This window comes from Marmota marmota, unplaced genomic scaffold (assembly GCF_001458135.2).
Source record: "Marmota marmota marmota unplaced genomic scaffold, marMar, whole genome shotgun sequence".
Classification (NCBI taxonomy): domain Eukaryota; kingdom Metazoa; phylum Chordata; class Mammalia; order Rodentia; family Sciuridae; genus Marmota; species Marmota marmota.
Genome location: NW_026000048.1, coordinates 1,223,306 through 1,242,990, shown reverse-complemented (window position 1 = coordinate 1,242,990; position 19,685 = coordinate 1,223,306).

The window sequence follows — 19,685 nt, the reverse complement described above, 5'->3', positions numbered from 1 at the left end:
ATGATGAATGAGTCACAGGAGAGAATGCTCTGCTTGACCCTAAAAAGGTCAAGTTGTTTTTTTTGTTTGTTTGTTTGTTTTGTTTTGTTTTGTTTTTAACAGAGTATATTGAATTAAGTGAAAAAAGGCTATCAGCAGTAGAGGAAGAATGACCACAGGGTCCAGGACTGAACAGAGAGCCTCCTGCAGACAGATGCAGCCCACGGAACCAGTTCCCCCTTTGCATGGGCATGGGCCCCCAGATACTCAGTTTAGTTGAATACCAGGGTTTCCTTGCATAGGTAAAAAACTTAGTTCATTAAACATGTGTACTGAATTAACATATAAATGTTTAGGTCCAATGCAGGAGAGTTTCTTTTTACAAAACATGGGATATTTACAAACAAAATTAGTCAACTCAGAGTGGCTTGACCTTGGGCCACATTGGTACTTCCTAACTACCCCAATCCATGCCCTTATGCATGACCCAGAATGCTTATTTAAAAAAAAAAAAAAATCTGGCTCTCTCCCAGGCCTACTGAACTGAGATTTCAGACCTAGAAATTTCTGTAAGGCTCCCAGATGACTTCTAAGATTGGACATGTTTCGAGAGTCTGAGGAATGAAGAATTAGCTAGATCTGCCTAGGGCCTCCATGGTCACAGCCACCAACAAAGTGTCTTCACACTGACTTGGTACTGACCTGTACCAATAAGTCACCTAATTCATAATTTCTCTGTGACGTACCATGTGTCCTGGCAGAGAAGGATTGGGTTTACCATGTCTTAGTGTAGGAAATTGCATTGTGAACTATAGAGAGAAGCCGGTAACCAGCAGAGGGAATGTGGCAGAGCTTTCGAGGGGACCTTAAGCACACATCCTTAAATTCCTCCCTCTTCCTTCTCTATCCATTCTCTTTGCTGCACCCCCTTTGCCTCCTGTCTGCTGCCCTTTTCTGTTCCTCTTCTCTCTCCTCCAAGTAGGAATATGAGCTGTTTAAATTTATCTATTGAGTCCTACACACTGGCAATCCTTATTTCCAAGACTGTTGAGAGCATACAGTTAGGCTACTGGCTGGCTGTCCTCAAACCTATTCCACATGTGTACCCCAAGTATAGGAACAGTACTCTGGGACAAAGAAAATGACTCCAGTATAATGGATTGGAAGGCAGTTTCTTAGGAGTAATAGAAAAGTTCAGAGCTTGATGACTGGCTTAGCAGCAGCTGATGTAGATCACCAGAGCACCCTCCTGCTCTGTGACCAATTTTTCCCAATAGCACAGGAAATCACACTATGAGTTCTGAATTCATCATGACCCTAACATTTGTGAAGCTAAGTTACATCTTTCTCCTGGCTCACTTCTTCATAAATAGGAGACTTAGGATGCTGCTGAATACCTGAGCCTTGTTAGGGTCATCATCCAGCACAGTAGCATCTGTTGAGAATTAGTGGCCAAGAAGCAGAGCATGAGAGGGCCTTGGCTCTTGAGCAGTGGAGTCATTGGAGGAAAAGCAAGCAGTCCCCACCAAAACCCCAGGCCTGACTCCCAAGTTGGATCAGTACCACTGGAAGCTGCTAATCCCTTTTCTCCCTTTGTTCTGCTGCTTTGGGTTCATCTTGCTTTTCCTTTCCTTGTTTCTTGAAAAAAGAACTTAGATTATTGGTTCAAGAACTTATTTTCTAAGCATTTTAGGATCTAAATTTCCCTCCCAACTGCACCCTAGTCTTGTATATTCTCATAAGTTTCCTTTGAATTATTAAGAAGTCTGTTGTTTAACTTCCAAGTATTTGGGAGGTTTTCCTGTTTTATTTCTGTTACTGATTTCTTATGTATGGCCAGAGAACACAATGCTTTTAGTTCTCCTTAATGTTTTCAGGTTTATGACTCTGGATCTGGTTACCTTGGTGAATGTTCTATGTCACTTGCCCCCTTGTGGTTTAATATATGTCTCCTCACTGACTTTCTATCTAGTCATTCTGTTCATTCCTGAAAGTGGGAGTATTGTTGAATTCCCAACTAAAATAATAGATATGACATTTCTGTGTTTTGCTATTTCTTCTTTTAACTCAATGCATTTTGCTTCGTATATTAAGTAACCTCACTCCTAGACTAAAGGAATTGTAAACTAAGTAAGCTAAAATGAAACGCAAATAGATAACTAAATGAAATTAGGAAAATACTACATGAAGAGCAACAATGAAATAGAAACCATAAAAGAATTAGACTAAAGGAATTGTGTTTGCTCTGAAGTTTTACTTTGTTTTAAATTAATACACCCATTTCTGTTTTTTGTTCTTCATTAATGTTTGTATGATATGCTGTTACCTATCCTTTTCAATCTACCTACATCATATTTTGAGGTTTTTTTCCTCATATTTTTATTGGTGCATTATAATTGTACACAATGGTGAGATTTGTTGGTACATATTTCTACATACACAATAAAACAGTGTGGCCAGTATCATTCCCTTGTATTTCCCCTTTTCCTCCTTTCCTTCTGTTCTACTGATCTGCTTTTAATTTCCAAGAGATCCATCTTGCCTACCATTTGCTTTTTTCCTCTCTACTATCCACATACGAGAGAAAACAACCCTTGACCCCAGTTTAGCTTAGTTTGCTTAACATAATGTTCTCAAGTTTCATCTGTTTTCCTACAAATGACATAATTTCATTTTTCTTTATGGTTGAATAAAGCTCCATTTTGTATGTATACCACGTTTTCTTTAATCCATTCATCCATTGATGACTGGTTCCATAATGTGGCTATTGTGGAATTTTGTTGCTATAAATGTGGGCGTGTATGTATCACTATTGTATGATGACTTTGATTCTTGAGTATAAATACTGAAGAGTGGTACAGCTGGCTCATTATGGTATTTCCATACCTAGTCAGGTATTGTGATACCTCCAGCATGTTAACTTAGAACTGTTTTTCCTATTGTGGGGTTTAGTGATACTAATTCTGCCTATCCTTAAACACCGAAAGTCTTTCCATCTTCTTTCTTGTGTCTTTAATTTCTTTCCTTGGTGTTTTTTACCTCATAATTTTTATTTTAACCATTTATTGTTGATATGTTAGAGCTGTATTTGCCATTTTACTGTTTATTCTTCATTTGCTCTCTGCTTCTTTTTCTTGCTTTCTTGGGCAATTTCTTGCCTTTTTGGACTGATTCTTAATTTTCAACCAGAAGTTATTACAGGAAAAGAGGGGGTCAGCAGAGTCGAGCCTGCCATCTTTCCATGTTCCTGCTTTACCAGCTTCAGGACAGTGTCCTCCACGGGCAGGCAGCACAGGTGCTCTGGCAGTTTGAAGTATTATAGGCCAACATAATTTTAGCGGGGAAGAAGTTTCTGGGTGACTTTTAGGAATAAGGAAAAGTTGTCAATAATTTCACATCTTCTAGCCCACAATTGGGGCCCATCACTGTCAAGGGACACTGGCTTTCAGACCAGTTAGGGTTCCCTTGGGCCTCTGGGAACCCATGCATCCCCCCTGAGGCATATGCAACATAAAGAGGTGGGTCCCTGAGAAAAATCAGGACTGTTAAGAAAGAAGGAGCAGCCCACGTGTCCAGTCTGGACACTTTAGTAACCTTCATCTGTGATCTGCCCTTAATTTCAGGTTTGTGGGTCTAACTGCTTACTTGATGTGACCCATCTCAACTGGTACTTCTGCTAATCACTCAGGCCAAAACGCAAACCATCTTGAGTTCCCATATTCTCTGTCCCCATGAGTCCTGGCAGCTCTGCCTCCATTATATCATTACATGTGGTTCCTGACACCCATATTCAGCACAGCCATTTCTTGGAAGCCCCTCTAGTGGTACGAGCCCTTGCTTCAAATCCTCCAGCCGTCCCTATGGTATAAAGTTCAACCATCTAGCATAGTCTCTGAGTCTCCAACATGAGCAGTCTCTTGCCTGTGCCGACCACTCACGCCCGATTCCTCTTCCTCAAACACAGCAGACTTGCTCCTTCTCAGACCTCAGGCCTGCCATCTCCTTAGCTTGGGATACTCCCTAACTCTGTATTTCTGCTTTTCTAAAATTATTACTGGCAATGGAACTCAAGGCCTTACCAAGCTACATCCCCAGCCCTTTTTTATTTTGAAAGAGTCTTCCTGAGTTGCCCAGGCTGGCCTTCCAAGTAGCTGAGACTACAAGCAGGTGTCACCACACCTGGCCTACTTTCAAAATGATACTTACCCTGAGATTGGCAGGTACCCTTTGCCACATTCCTGTCTCAAAGTTGTTTACTTGCTTTTGACAGAACTCCACAGACCTGGTCAGGCAGGTGTCCTCTCCTCCCTGCATTTGGAGCCTCCCTGGTATTGCTCAGGTGTCTTGTGTCCATCTGTAACCTGCTGTGCTCCAAACACTGGTTAGGCCCTGCAGTGACAGCAGTAAGCATGTTAGCCAGTGGCCTCACCTGTCAATCCCAGTCTACACAATGTCCACTGGCAGCCTATGTCTCCCGTGTCTACAACCAGAAGTCTGCTGCAGCACTGTGCATCTCCATCACAGCTTGAGTCGCTAGCCTCAGGCTTGTCCTTCACTGTATCTTCCCTAGCCGTCAACGACACTGCTTCAAGACAAATCATTTTTCAGTGCTCTCCCTGTTTACTATCATGTTTCTTCTCAGTCTTTTCTCCACTGTCATGGCCTTAGACATCCCCGCCTGTCATCCCCATTAAAACCACCCAGAGGCACTCAGCTCACTCAGTAAAGCCTAAGTGCCCTCACCTGTGCCTTCACTCTTCTGGATGATCTGGTAGACAACTTTCCGTGTCTGGGTAGTCTGTCTGCAATGCCACCTTCCCTCACAATCCTATCCAAGTTCCACCTGTCCTTACAAGGCATTGCTGTCCTGCCATCTTTTGTCTCATACTGTTGATCACCGTCTAATAGATTGCTTGTTTACTGTGTGCTAGCCCCTGCTAGGATGCACACTTCCTCAGGGCAGGGGTTTTTCCATATATTTTTTGTTAGTGCTGTTTCTCCAGTACTGGGAACTGTATAAAAAGTCTGTAATAATAATTTCTGAATAAATGCTAAATGAAGCAATTTATGTTTTAAGATCATTCTTGCTACCTTATGGGAAATAAAGTAGAAGAGAGTCAAGAGTGACAGAGCCCTGCAGACGTGTCTCTGGAGAGCAGCAGCAGCCAGGTATATGGAGCAAGGGAAGGAGAGTGAGTTGACAAGGATAAATCTCAGTTACTGGCTGCATTGATGATGCTCACACTTGCTGAGATGAGGAAATTGGGGCGGAAGCAATCCTGGGCTGGGGGAGGCAGCATTCTCTCTAACTTTTGAGATGCTTGTGGAGTAAGAGAAACAGTGCCTGAGCCCAGAACTCGGAAGAGTATTACAAACCACAGCTGAAAATTGGCATAAATTTAATCCAGAGGAAGCCATAACCTCTCAGAGTTGGAAACTTACAGAGTTTCATGGTGCCTTTGATGAGAGAAGTTTTAAATATGCCCAGTGTTTTCTCCAAGGAAAGAGAATTATCATGGCTAAGGAGTGTGAGGTTCTGGCTCCTGAAGTCCCGCTCTGCCTCTCCCCACCTGTGTAAAAGTCATGCTGTCTAGTTCATGGCTTCTGAAGGCCCTGGCTGTGTCCCTGAGGTCTGCTGCTTGCATCCCAGAAATACCTTTTCACTACCACAAAGAAGAAGGTAGGCCTCATCCTGTCCCTTAGCAGGTGGGCCTGTCCCAATGGCAGGAACTGATGAAGGGCCTGTGAGGTAGGCAACTGTGTCACAGAGCAGGGTCCAGGCCACCATTTCTACAGCTTCAGCATCCCTCCAAGGAGTCCCATTGCTGAGTCAATCAACAAAGCAGCAAACCAAACCCTGTCCAGTGGGGCAGGTCTTGGGTGATCGTATGCCCAGCACACTTCTATTGTTCTGAGGAAGTCCTGGGGAAGTTCAGCCCTACCTGAATGGATAGGGCCCCTCTGCCTTTGGTCAGGGTTGTAGGAGCAGGTCGGTTATCAAGCCAGGTAGGGGAAGGCCAAAAGACTCAGCTGTCTTCCTCCCTCCTTGACTCCATCTGCCTCTCCTCAGCCAATTTTTCAATAAACGCAAAGCTTTTAGCTGAGCTCCATGGGGTCTAATTAGCACTGCCCATGGAAATACAGCACGAGCCTTGTGGGGAATTGTGAATATCCTAGTAACCAGAGTAAAGCATTAAAAAGAAACAGGTGAAGTTAATTCTGAAATATTTAGCTCAGTATGCTCAAAATATGGTTTCAATGTATGATCAATGTAAAATGGTTGACATTCTTTCTTGTTGCTCACACGGGTCTTTGAAGTCTGTTGTGTAGTTTGCACTTCAGGGGCCCCATACCCTCAGTGGCCAACAGCTGCTGTGATGGGCACTGCAGAGCCCAGTGGCAGCCTGGGTTTGACCTCCTCCACCATGTGGGGAGCTCTTCCTCCTGGGTTTCTTCTAAGATCTGAAAAAAGAACATTAGGCACCCATTGAGACCTGTGGTTCTTGTCACTGACTTGTGGCATAATGGACTTGAAGCGTGGCGGCCAGTCCCGGATCCCAGCTTCTTGTTCAGGCTGCGAAGGGTGTGAATTGTGACTTACCCCATTTATATGTTTTGGAGCATGGTAACTTGACTGACTTATTCTGTAAAAGAAAACGAGAGAGAACTCTGATATATTGTCTTTGGCCATTCAGAGAATTTTATTTTGAATAGCTAGTGTGTCCCCCAACTCACCAGGATGAGTGAGGATAGGATGTATTGGCCAAGTTTCTGCAGGCACCACCTTCAGCTGGGCCAGGGGACCGCTCCCCTCCCTCCCCGCCCCCACCTCCCACAAGCTAGTCTTGACTTCTAAAGGTCCACTCAATGATTGTGAGGTTCAGAGCCAATGGGACCACCAGGGGGCGCCCAGCCTTCACCCTGAAGCACTCCCTGCTTGTCCTTTGTTGGGAGCAATGGAGGAAGCAGGACAATCTTGTTTTTGATTTTACTTAAAAGGCAAAAAAAAATTGGAGCTCACTTTGAACACAGCTCTGCCGTATTTTCTATGGGATATTCCTTTCTGTCAGCAATTGTGCTTTTTTTGAGGAAATTCCGTGGGGCCCTTGGGAGGTACCTTGGATTTCAGCCATCAGAACCTTTTAGTTTATCCCAGTGGGACACAACGGAGTTGTTCTTTCTGACTTCTGCTCCCCAAATGATTGTGAGTTTTCTGCAGAAGTAAAATGGCCTGTCAATGCCAGGTGACTCGTTGGGCCCACCCATTTAAAACTTGGTCCCCAGATTCCTGGGGCCCTGAAGAACAGTGGAGATCACAGGGCCCACACAATAGTACTTGTTTCCTTGTGTCTTAGACGCATCCTTAGACACATATATGCCTTGAAACCATTTCTCTGTCACTTTACTTTCTGTTTTTGTAGCTGCCTCTCAGAACAAAGTTCTCAATTCTTTCAGGTGCAGTGGCACACACCTATAATCCCAGCTATTCCAGAGACTGAGGCAGGAGGATCGCAAGTTTAAGGCCAGCCCGGGCAGTTTAGTGAGAAATCTGTCTTAAAATGAAGAGGGCTGGAGGTATAATTAATTCAGTGACAGAGTGCTTGCCTAGCATGTGCAAGGCCCTGGGTTTGATCCCAGTACAGGGGGGCAGGGAGTGCAGAGGGGGACTTAATTCTGATAAACTCTGCCAAACCCAAGATCACCAAGATTTCCTATCATTTTTCCTAGATATAATTTTATAAGTCCAGTGTTACATTTAAATCTATGATCCAATTTTAGTTTGTTATTTTTTTTCATATAGTTCTCTAATGTAAGAAAAAAATGCATTCAACACCATTTGTCAAATATCTATTTACTCATTGGTTTTCTTTTGTGTGTGTGTGTTTCTGAATAAATGGCTATATTTTATTTTCATATTTGTTGTAAATATAAATTGTAACATACATGCATTATGTTAAAGAACAGCTCTAATATATTAGAAAAGCTATATGCAAGAAATATTTTGACTATATTTATATTAATTCTCATTGGTTTTCTTGGGCACATTTGTGGGAAATCTGCTGGTCACATCTGCATGGATGTTCCTCACCCATTGTGTTCTGTTGGCCTGTTCGCCCATTCAGTACCATCTTGCTGACCGTGGCTTTACAATAGGTCTTGAAATCGGGAGGTCCTCCAGCTTTGTTCTCTGTTCTCAAGGTTATTTTGGCCATTCTCAGTCCATTGTGTGTCCATAAGTTTTAGAGCCAGTGTGTCATCTAGGAGAAAGCCTGCTGTGGCTGAGATTGGGGTTGCAGTGACTCTCCATATTAGGACCTCTGATCCCCCGTTTTAGTCTTAATTTCACTTGGTAATGTTTTGAAGTTCTAACAGGGCACACACAACCTTTTAAAAAATTTATCTGTAAGTATGTCATTTTGATGCAATTGATAAGTGGTATTTTTTTTTAATTTCTTACTGTTCATTGCTAGCATACAAAAATACAGAGGTTTAGCTAGGCATGGCAGTTCATGCCTGTAACCCCAGTGACTTGGGGAGGCTGAGGCAGGAGGATCCCAAGTTCAAAGCCAGCCTCAGCAAACTAGCAAGGACCTAAGCAATTTAGTGAGACCCTGTCTCAAAATAACAATTAAATAGAATGGGATGTGTATGGCTTAGTGGTTAAGTGCCCCTGGGTTTAATTCCCAGTACTGGAAAAAAATGTAGATTAAAAACAATTATGGGGGATGGGGTTGTGGCTCAGTTGGTAGTGCTTACCTAGCATGTGTGAGACACTGGGTTTGATTCTTAGCACCACATAAAGGTCAATCAACAACTAAAATTTTTTTAATAAAAAAAATATGTAAAGAAATACAGAGGTTTCTGTATATTGAATTTGTCTTCCTTCAACCCTCAGCTGATTCATAGCCCAACTCTACCACTTCCTGTGGCCCATTGCCTGCTACCACTTGGCTTTCCAGAAATGTGCATTTTATAGAATACTGCCCATTTTATAGAATACTGAGGAGCAAATAAACCCCTCAGAAAGGAAAAGTCCGAGGACTAACATTCAGCTGTGTGCAAAGATAGCTGTAGGTGCTGCTCTGCTGGGTTGAGGCCCACGTGCTAGGCCAGCCACGTGACCTCTTAATGGGCTGAGCACCAAGGGGAAGTGTGAGTGGCTGTTTGAAAACACCCAGAAGCGTGGTTTAAAAATCTGAATCAGTGGCTTGGACCATTCTTCCTCTGACTCATTTACTCAGACACTGGACTGGAAACCATGGCTTTGGTTCCACATTTGAACATCTACTCCATGATCTGCTGCTGCTCTCTGGTTCTAAGCTCCATCTTATCCTATTCATTTTTTCGCATGTCTTGATACTAGAAACAGGTGACACCAGTGGACTGTCGTCACCCAGCAATCCTGGTTTGATTTGAAACAGCTGCGACTCGGCGTTTGGTCTTTGATGCTGCTGTCAGCATGAACAGAGATATTAGAGAGATTTCCAAACATTTTTAAAATAATGTTTAAGAATATTTCTAGGGTGTCCTAGAGCTAGGGGTGTTGCTTAGTGGTATGACATGTGCTTAGCATACACAAGGTCCAGCGGACAATCCCCCAGCACTAAGAAAAACATATTTCTATTTTTTTATCCATGTTATGCCTGAAGGTGGCCAAGCCCTGATGTGCCACGGCTACACCTTCTTCTAGGGGCACACCCTTCTGCCCAGCTACATGGAAAACAGAAGGAGACAGAGACAAGATGCAGAGACAGGAAAGGGAAAGAAAGAACTGCTGCCCCTCTAAGCAGCCATGTTTATTTATCTCAAAAGTTACACAGCTCATAGTACCATGACTATGACTATAGTTTTTAGTATGCCTTTAATCCTAGTTGTTAGTTAATTGAGATCAAAGTCCAGGCTGATTGAGACAACCCCTTTTTTCTAAGGACATTATCATAGTAACTAGATAACTATACCTGTATAGTTATCTTTCCACGGTCAAGGAGAAATGGCAGGGCATTCCAAGAGTGGGAAATGGCTGTGCTCAAAGCCACGTAGGACCACATAGGACCCTTCCTGGCTTCTGCTGACCTCACTGAGGGTAAGCCTTGGCCAGTCCATTTGCTGGTAAGCAACCTGTGACACCATGTTGTAAACAAGTGAAGAACAGGACCTCAGGAGGAGGGAGACTCCAGCTGGTGGCAGCATCAGGGCTCAGTGTCCACAGCTATCCCTGCACCCCACCCCTCAGGGAGCAAAGCTATTTCCCCTTTCTAAATAGGGCTAATGTTTGGCAGTCTGTCTCTACCTGTGGCTCTTGGTCTTCAGCCTGCATCAGAATCACCTGGAAGCCTCATCCCCAGATTTCTTGATAGACTTGAGAACCATGGCTCCATAAAGATAATAATTCAGTTTTATCATTGTTTAACACAGCATTGTCTAGGGTGATCCAACCAAATCTGTTTTGATGCCTGCACACACAGACATGCATGCGCATATCCCCGCCCTCCAGGCAGCTGGTGGGAGCCCTGGCTGTTCCTGAAGCTGATCATCTGGAGCAGGCTGATCCCAAGCATCTCCACCCTCGGAAGCTTTTCCAGGTTTGCCTGTGGCTTGGTAACACAGGCTGAAGGGTTGATGGACATCTCTCATGGCTTTGTGAGCCAAAGTCAGTCCCACACAGGGAACAACTCTTCAACCAGATGAGAACCACTCCCAGGATGCTGGGTAGCGACCCACAGTAACAAGTCTCACGGCTAATGAATTGGGGATGTAAACAGGATGGCCAGCCTGCCACGGACCCCCTCTGGGGAGTGATACTTCTGAGGCTTTCTCAGATCATCACATACTAGACGCTGTCCTCTGCCCACAGTGGATAGGCCTCACCCTCCAGGATGACCCGTGAGCTGAGGATCTGCTGTGAGCTGTTAGCAGAGGCCAGCAGTGCTTGAGGTAAGAACAGCCATCAGCCCTGACACGTGTGGGCCGAGAACTGGCTACTGATTCATGTCTTTCTGAGGTCCCACATCAGGGATGCTTCCCGCAGACTGTTTCCTAAGAGGGTGACCTGAACGATTGTTAAGGCATACACACACGCACAGGGACATGTGGGGACACTGAGGTGATGCGAGCTTTTCAAAGCCAGTGGTTTTACCCGCGCTCCACGGGCTTCTGAATCAGGTCCCTTTGACTCAAAGTCGGCTGCTGTTAGAACCAGGTTCGGAGGCCTGGATGTGACCTCCTCCTGCTGAGAGCTGAGCAGCTTGCTGGAGAGAGCATCCCCAGGATGGGGCAGGCAGCCCCACTCCAGGAACTGTGAAAGGGGCAGGAGGAGCCGATGGCAGTCAAGGCCTGTCAAAGGAGGGAGACTCACCATCTCTGTGTCTTCACCTTTGACGGGGGTCTCAGACTTCAGACTCAAAGGCTGCATTCCTGTCCCCATCACATAACCCTATCCCTGCTTACCTCTCTGTTCTCTGTCCTCCCCAGGCCTCTGTTGGCCGTGGACCCCTTTTTCCAGCCTCTCTCCCTACATCCCCAGGGACTTCTGGAGGGACCATGGGTTAGTAGAATGGCCCTTGTGACCCTTGTGACACATGGGGCAGGCAGTGCCAGAACTCTGATAGACTACAGACCTCTTGTCTTCCTCCCCCGTTTGACCCTCTGCTCGACTTCCCACCCACATACACAATTTTGTGACAAAATTCTGAGGACTTTCTAGTAAAATCTTTGGTATGAACTTATTGAGAGAATTTTAAAAAGGAGTCTAAGAGCCAGCCTCAGCCACCCGAAGCTCAGTGCCTCCATCCCACAAATGCCACTGCCAATGCACCTGACCCTCGAGCTGGCTTTCCACCCCCGATGGCTGCACGTGGCTCCTCCTCTGTGTGACTCCATCTGGGCTCTGGGTGTTTGGAGGCATCAGGTGTGTTTCCTGGAGGGCAGCCACCTGAAGCAATCTATTTCAAGTGCTAACAGAATCTTTTCCCTATTTATTGGGCCATGAATTCCTCTAAGTTTTGCCGAATTACTCTCCAGGTGCTCATTAAAGCTAATCGGCTGAGTAAATAATATAGAATGAGGAGAAAAGAGATCAGCAATAAATGGGGGGGGGGTGTCGGGGAAGTGCCGCAGTCTGGCTGGGCACAAAATCACGAGCCACTCAAGCAGGAACAAACTTTATTTTTGAAACTGCCGCCAATGCCCCGTAAGCTCCCGGGAAGATTGCCGACCGACCCACGCGGCGTTCTCCCGGACCCCAACAGCAAGTGCCTCCTCCAGAATTCCCTCCTACCGCACTTCCCCAACCAATGGGAACTCTCCAGGAGTCCCGTAGCAGGCCAAGGTGGACAGCAGGAGTCCAATATCCATATGAATGCAGATCTTAACATAATCATATCATCTCAATGGCTTGCTGGCTTCACCTTTCAACCAAAAATGCCATGCATCATATTACTTGGCTGTGGCTCTTAGTAGGGAAGGAGGTGGCTTTGTGTGTTGTCATAATTAAGTTGCTCCCCACTGCTCTTCAAATGTGCACGTGAGTTCTGGGGAGGAAAATACAGGTCCCTGGTTCAGGAATCAAGCAACCTGCCCTTGAAACTATTCCAAATTGACTCGCAATGGTGCCGTGGAGAGGACAAGGGGGGCAGGAGCACCCCAGGTTTGCTGCAGCAGAAGGCAGCAAGGAAAAACTCCGTCAGCCTCTCTCAGAAACTGACCTCCAGGAGCCTCCAGGATTCAGGAAGCCAGGAGGGCAGGGCTGAGAACTGCACCCAGAGGAGCCAACCCGGGAGGGAGCCAGAAGCCCTCACAACAGGAGTTTCTGATCCCAGTGCAGAAGGCAGGCTTTGCATGGGGCACAGGAAGGTCACACCCCAGGGGATCCTGGGGGCAACCCCCGGGGCATAGGAGGCAGGAAATGATTCAGCTCCACTCCTGCAGGCCTCCTACCTGACCCACTGGTCTGTGCTCTAGGAGAGCTAAGATTGATCCCATGCAAGCCCCCCCCCCCCACACCTTGGCTTGATGCCACCAGGTGCTCAGAGAACTTTGAGAGGTGGAAGGGAAGATGACATCTCTCAGGCCATTCCTTGGCCAGCTTAGTCCTGATTTTTATCACACAGATAGGGTGGCCCAAGGGACACAGGATCTCGGTGCCTCTATGGGTCCTTTCAGCTTTGACAGTGGATTCTGAGATTCTGGTCACAGAAGTCAGTGATAGGCTGACCCAGAACTGTGAGTCCAACCTGCCTGCTCCACAGAAGAATGGGATCCTTTGGCCACTGGAGTGACAGTCACCGTGGACTGAGGCCAAGTGAACTGACTGACTGCTGGTCAGGAAGAGCCCAGGCCCTGGGCGAGGTATGTACCAGACAGTGGCTGTGTCGCCCTAGGTGGCTCACAGGTCAGCACCCCCATCCTGGCATGTACCCAAGCTGGACAGAAGGCAAGTCCTCTCCCCAGGCTGCCCTCCCCTTCAGGAATCCCTCACCCTCCTTGTGGAAAGAAGCATTTTTTTCCTACTTCCTTCCTTTCTTTTTTCCTCTCCACCCCCTTTCTTTCCTCCCTCATTCTGCTGCCCTGGCTCTTCTTGACTTCTTGGTCTCAAGTGATCCTCCCACACCAGCCTCTTGAGTAGCGGGACTCCAGACGCATGCACCACCACACCCTGCAAGGAGCAGGTCTAATTTCCCCAAATCTGAGCAGCGCTGTCCAATGGCAGAATCATGGCAGCCATGTGAAAGCAGGAGGAAACAGGCCGAGTGAGTGAGTCATGTGAAATAAGCAGTCAATATCAAAACCCACCACAACGTGGTCTTTCTCCTGTGTCTCACACTGAGCCCTAGAGCATTCCCAAGTGCCTCTCAGATCTCCCCAGCACGTTCTGAGAGCTCAGCAGCCCGAGGGACAAGCCCACCCGCCCAACAGCGTTTTCTGTGCCAGGCCATGTTATCCAGACGACGGTGCCAGAGCCGCCTGCTCTCACTGGCCAGCCTGGAGTCGTTTCTGGGTGGACGGGGATGTGCCTATTGCTGGCTGAGCCCCACCCCCGCCACTGCCTAGGACTCAGCAAATAATGGACTGGACAGGGAGAAGGGCACACAAGGTCACCTCCCAGACTGACCACAGGTGAGAGACCCCACCCTGCCTTCCAGCTGGTGTTTGGTACTGGGGTCTGGAACTGTGCCTGCCCAACTTGGGGCCCGCCCAAGCCTTCTCCAGCTCCTTGCATCCTCTGTTGTTTGGGTGTGGGCAGCCGGGGCTGAGGCCATGCTGCTGTCCTAACACCTAACCCTGCCCACCTGAAGCCAGATGCTCCCTGCTTCCTGGGGGCTATGATTGATCATTCTGCCTGATTTCACTGTGGTAAAAAACACACACAAAGACTTGCTGTCTGAACCTTCTTGAAGTATATACTCTGTTGAGAAGTACGCTCACTTGTGCCACTATTACCTCCATCTCCAGGACCTTTTCATCTTCCCACACAGAGACTCTGTCCCTATTAACCACTAACTCCATCCTCCTCTCCAGCTCCTGGTTACCACCATTCCACCTCTGTCTCTGAAGTGGACTAATCTAGATGCCTCGTGTAAGGAGAATGCACAGTATCTGTCCTTCTGCAACTGCTTTATTTCACTTAAATATCATTAAGGTTCATCCACACCATGCATACGTCAGAATTTCCTATTTTTTTTAAGGCTGAATAACATTATTCAAAACAAAATGGGACTTATGATAATGTTATAATTATTGTTATAATAATGTTATGATTATTATAAGTCCCATTTTGTTTACTCATCCATCAGTGGACACTTGGGTTGCTTCCTCCTCTTGGCTCTTGTGAATAATGCTGCTATGAACATGGATGTTTAAGTCTCTTTGAGATTCTGCTTTCAGTTTTAAGGGGTGTATACCTAGATATGGAATCACTACGTCATAGGGTAACTCTGTTTAATTTTTTTTTGAGGACTCACCGTACTGTTCCACAGCAGCTGTACCATTTTGCACCCCCACCAGCAGAACACCACAAAACTTCCAGTTTCGCCACATCCTTGACCACACCTGTAATTTTCTGTGTTGTTTTCTTTTGGTGCTGCCCTGTCCCCTCTGCAGGCTCCTGGCATAGGTGTGGATGCATCCTTGGGAAGCAGGTAATTGGACCTACCTCACCTGCAGAGCAAAACTCTTGGCCTTGTAATTTACCTGGAACTACCGTAGGCATCCATACCCTTTGATACCAGGGCCATATTAACAACCAAGTCTGTGGGGGGATCATGTCCAGCAGAGGCTCTGTCCACTGGCATGTGGTTAAAGGCAGCAGTTAGTGCAGGTGGACAGTTGTCTCCTCTGTGTGTTCTGAGCCCCTGAGTTGCTCGAGGCAGCATCTCATTGGGGGCTTCTTCCTGCCGAGGAGGGTGTAAGCCACCTGAGAAATTAAAGTCTAGAATAATCAGTGAAGAACAAAAGACAAAGAGTCAGAAATATATATTCAAAAGTGGAGCCCTGATAGGTTTAGTCCACACAGGAGCTGGAGCTAGACAAGGAAAAGATGGCTCCCATGTTTTATTTAAGTAGGTACATCAAAGGCACCGGTAAGGTTTCGAGGGTGGAGTCTTGCAGGTTGATTGGTATCTTGGCAGGTCACACCTATCTCAGGTGCTGTGTGGGACATGGCAAGTGCGATAGGAATTCACACTGCGTCAGGGCAGTTAACCAGAGGAATGTCACTGGTCATTTCCAGACACCAGCTGTTCCTATCCACTAGGCTCCATGTACAGAGGCCCACATGCAGCCCATGGATGGTTTGTGACAAAGCACGCCTCCTGTCCGCTCAGGTACAAACTGAGGAGGGGCTCTGTGTGGGGAAGGAGACCCTGCTCTGCACTGTCACACCGGCCCCATGCATGACTCAGGTGCTGGGGCAGCTCCTTGGCCAGGATGTCCTAGGCTGGAGTGAGGCTCAGAATCAGTGGCTGCTTCTCTATCTGTAGAGAGGTTGGTAAAGCTCATGGTCTGGATGGAGCCACAGCAGCTGGTGGCCTCCTGTAGGTCTCAGGAGACCACAGGTTGCACAGTGCATGCAGACCACCCCCTCCACGAGTTTAGCCAAGGACCAAACTCTCACACTTTCAATAGCATGTGACCTCCACAAGTCACTCAGGCTCTCTGAAAAGTGAGGAAACGGAACCTACTTGTTGGACCTTTGGGAAGAATTTGAGGAAATCATATATAAAAGCTATTACAGGGATCTCAGAGGAGCTCGGTGAGCATTTGTCCCCACTTTGTGACTTTGGGTCATGTTGCCTGGAGTCCATAAGGGGAATCCTGGATTCCAGAGAGGACTGACTGGGCCTCACCCAGGAAGGACCAGCCTTGGGCCAAGCAACCACACCCCTCACCCTTTGCCTTCAGCTTCAGCCAGTGTTCAGAATCTGTCTACCCGATCTCGGCCCCCTCTAGTGCTACCTTCTCAGAGGCACAGCCACCGTGTACCTGTTTAACCTATCTTCACTTTCTCTGAGGACTGCCTCCATTCCCACCCCTCAGGCTGGACCCAAAGTGACCATGTTTGATTATGTGCTCACCAGAGACGATGAGAAACAAGGACACAGGAAGAGAGCCAAACAGAAACAGCAAGAGAGAGAGTGAGAAAGGTAAAGGTACTGAGAGAAAGACAGACTGAGCAGTTTGGCCTCCATTCCTGGGTCTGGCTCTCCTGAGACATACCCCACCTCCTATCTAGTGTTTTCTGGATGTCCCTGGAAACTAAAACATGCTCCTTTCTGCTAAACTTCTGAGAGGTCTGTTGTTCTTTGGCACAGGGGACCTGGTGATAGTTTGAGGGGATGTCCCATTGTAGACCTGACCCTGTCCCCATAGACCTTCCCACTGTAGACCTGTGTCCGGACCCCACATATCCTCCCACTGCCGGCCTGGCCCCTGGCCCCACAGCCCCTCTATTCCACCAGGAGTGTGGCAGGCTCTAGTTCTAGAGCAATAGGGCTGACCCTCCTTGCAGGGCTATGGACTGGGGCCTGCATAGGAGGCCTTGGTCTCCTTGTGCCAGCTCCATCCCCCCAGGCTCTACCTCCTGGAATCCAGGCTACTGTAAAGTCGCTTTCAGGGCTGGAAATTCTGATTCACTGGCACTGCGCCTCAGACTTCTAAAAATGGCATTTCTGAGCACTGACTCAGTGGTGAAGGGAGGCACTTTGTTACGTTCTGTCCTCACCAAGTGGGAAGGAGTGACTCATCCCTCCTCTCTGCCCTGGGGCTTGGAAAGGTCCTTTGCCACCAACCCTGGGACCTGATGTTAGGCTGGGGCTGTACCTGCCAGAGCTGGGGCTCTGGAGAGAACAGATGCACAGCACATCCGAGTGCGGACAGCCATCCCTGCCCCTCATGTGGGAGGATCCCTCACTCTTGCCCAGGTGGGAGCGGATACAGCCCCCTCATACGAGGCCAGGGGTCCCTGTGGATCTTCCCTTCCACCAAGGGTTGAAGCTCACCTGCTCTGACCTCAGGATGGAGGGGCCCTTTCTGAGACAATTTGGCTCAGAAAATGCCACCTCAGATTAAATTGTCAGTCTTTGACCGGACACAAAATGTGCTTGTGTTTCGCATGCTCCTCTCCTCTCTGTCGTTTCCTCCAAGACAGTGTCCAGACACCAGATCCTTAAGTCTCTCTTCCCAAAGAGTCTCCCTAACATGAAGACCCTCCAGTCCGCTAGGCTTCCACCCGGATCAGTCCTTGGTAAACCCCTGACCTCCCAAAGATGCCAGAAATTACTGCACATCTCTCTGTCCCCACGTCTGTCAGCCCTGCTTGCTGTCCGATCCAGGCATTGGCCCCCTGCAGCCAGGGAGGGACTAAAATAATTTGCTTATCTCTGGAGCCCATATGGGGCTCCCGTGCCAAACAGAGCTCACATCAGAATTTGAATTCAATAGAATATTTACAGGGTGCTCCCAGGGACAGCAGGCCAGAGGTTAGGGTGGGAAGGCACTCGTCCAGCAGTGTGACCATGTGGGCAGCTAGTGCTCAGGCCTGCAGGGATCACCTGGGACCAAGAAAAGCATTTCCTCCTTGTCCCCTGAAAGAGGAATCTGGGGTATTCCTTGGTGGAAGCAGTCCCCTAAAGGAGAAACCCCCTGAGGCCCCCAGGACAGAAGTGGCCATAGAGAAAGGCCAGGCGGGAGGTCAGCAATACAAAGTGTCCAGTTAACATCTTTGGCCACTTCTGCAGCCTTCAGGGCAGGACCCACCCTGTCCTTTTTCCATCCTGGCAACCAGAAGAGGGTATGGTTGAAAATAACCCTGACCACACACCAACCTTGCCTGGTACTTGGAAAACACAGGGGCAGGGTGCTGCAAGAAGAAGCAAGAGAGCCAAAAGTTAGTGGAAGGAAGCTCTTGGAATGAAGGGTTTCCCAAGGAAACTTTCCCTTGTGTCCCAGATTTGCAGCACGTGGCTACTGGGCAGCCCGGTTCCACAGCAGAGGCCAAAAACAGCCTTTCCAAAACAGGAAAGGTTTTCCTGGCTCCTAACCGCCACTGCAGTGATGGGTGGGTGCACAGAGTGGGACTGAGTGCATCCCTGGCTGCTGGCCAGGCCTTGAAGAGGAGCTTAGATGACTTAGATTGGCTGGACAGATCTAACATATAAATAATCTAAGAGATGTGAGCTGCCTTTCCCGAGGCCAGGTCTGCTTGCGCCTCGCCCAAGAAGGATCAGGGTAAAGCTCAGTGGAGTTTGTTTGCTCTGATTTCTCAGAGGACAGATGAGACTTTCTGGCTTCCTGGATTGACCTCTACTGCCTCACAATTAAATTAGAGACAGAAAAGCTGGATCTAGGTCACAGGTTCTCAAACTTGACCTTGCTTAAAATCCCTTGGAGGGCTTGTCCCTGGACCACTTCTGGAAAACCCAGCTTTGCAGGGAAAGAAGCAACTCAGGTCATCTAAGGAGGCGGGTGGGGATAGGGGGAGCACAGGCCATATGCACTCAGAGAAATGAAGTATGCATGGTGCCCGTTGAAATAAGTGAGCTATACTAAGAAGTAGAAAATCAAAGACACGGTTTGCATTTAAAAATTCTGGCTCCTGGTGAGAGTTTAATGAATGGGCCATTTGCTCCAGACCCTCCCCTTGGGCTGACCTCACCCATGTGAATGCAGAGCCAGAGGCTGAGCTGCTGGGGTCAGATTTCTGCACCTCCAGTGTTTCCTCTAGGAAAAGTCACCTGGCAGGTTGATGATTAGGGTCACCTTGCAGTGTTAGAGACCTTCCTGACATGGGTGATCACCTGAGGCTAACCAGGAAGCAAGGCTAGGCTGCCCTTTAGACCTGGACACAGAGGCCAGGACTGGGAAGCCAGAGCTGGCAGGACATCTGTGTAGAGTGGTGTCTCACTAACTGCCCCCTCCGCACCCTGCCCAGCTCTTGGCCTTCCTGCTGACCGTCTGTCTCCTGATTTGGGTATTCTTGTTTCCCTTCTGACTGCCCATCCCTTCTGACATTCATGATTTGTTTGTCATCTATAGGAAGCCTTCTCTGTGCCAAGCAGACACCTAAAGTGTTTTTCAAATGTTATCTCATGGAACATTCAGGAAGGGCCTGTGGAATCAGCATGGCCTGCCCCATTTACAGGTGGCTCTCAGGGTCACATTGCTCCGCTACAGGATGCTGTAGGAATCCACCCCCAGCTCACCAACTCTCC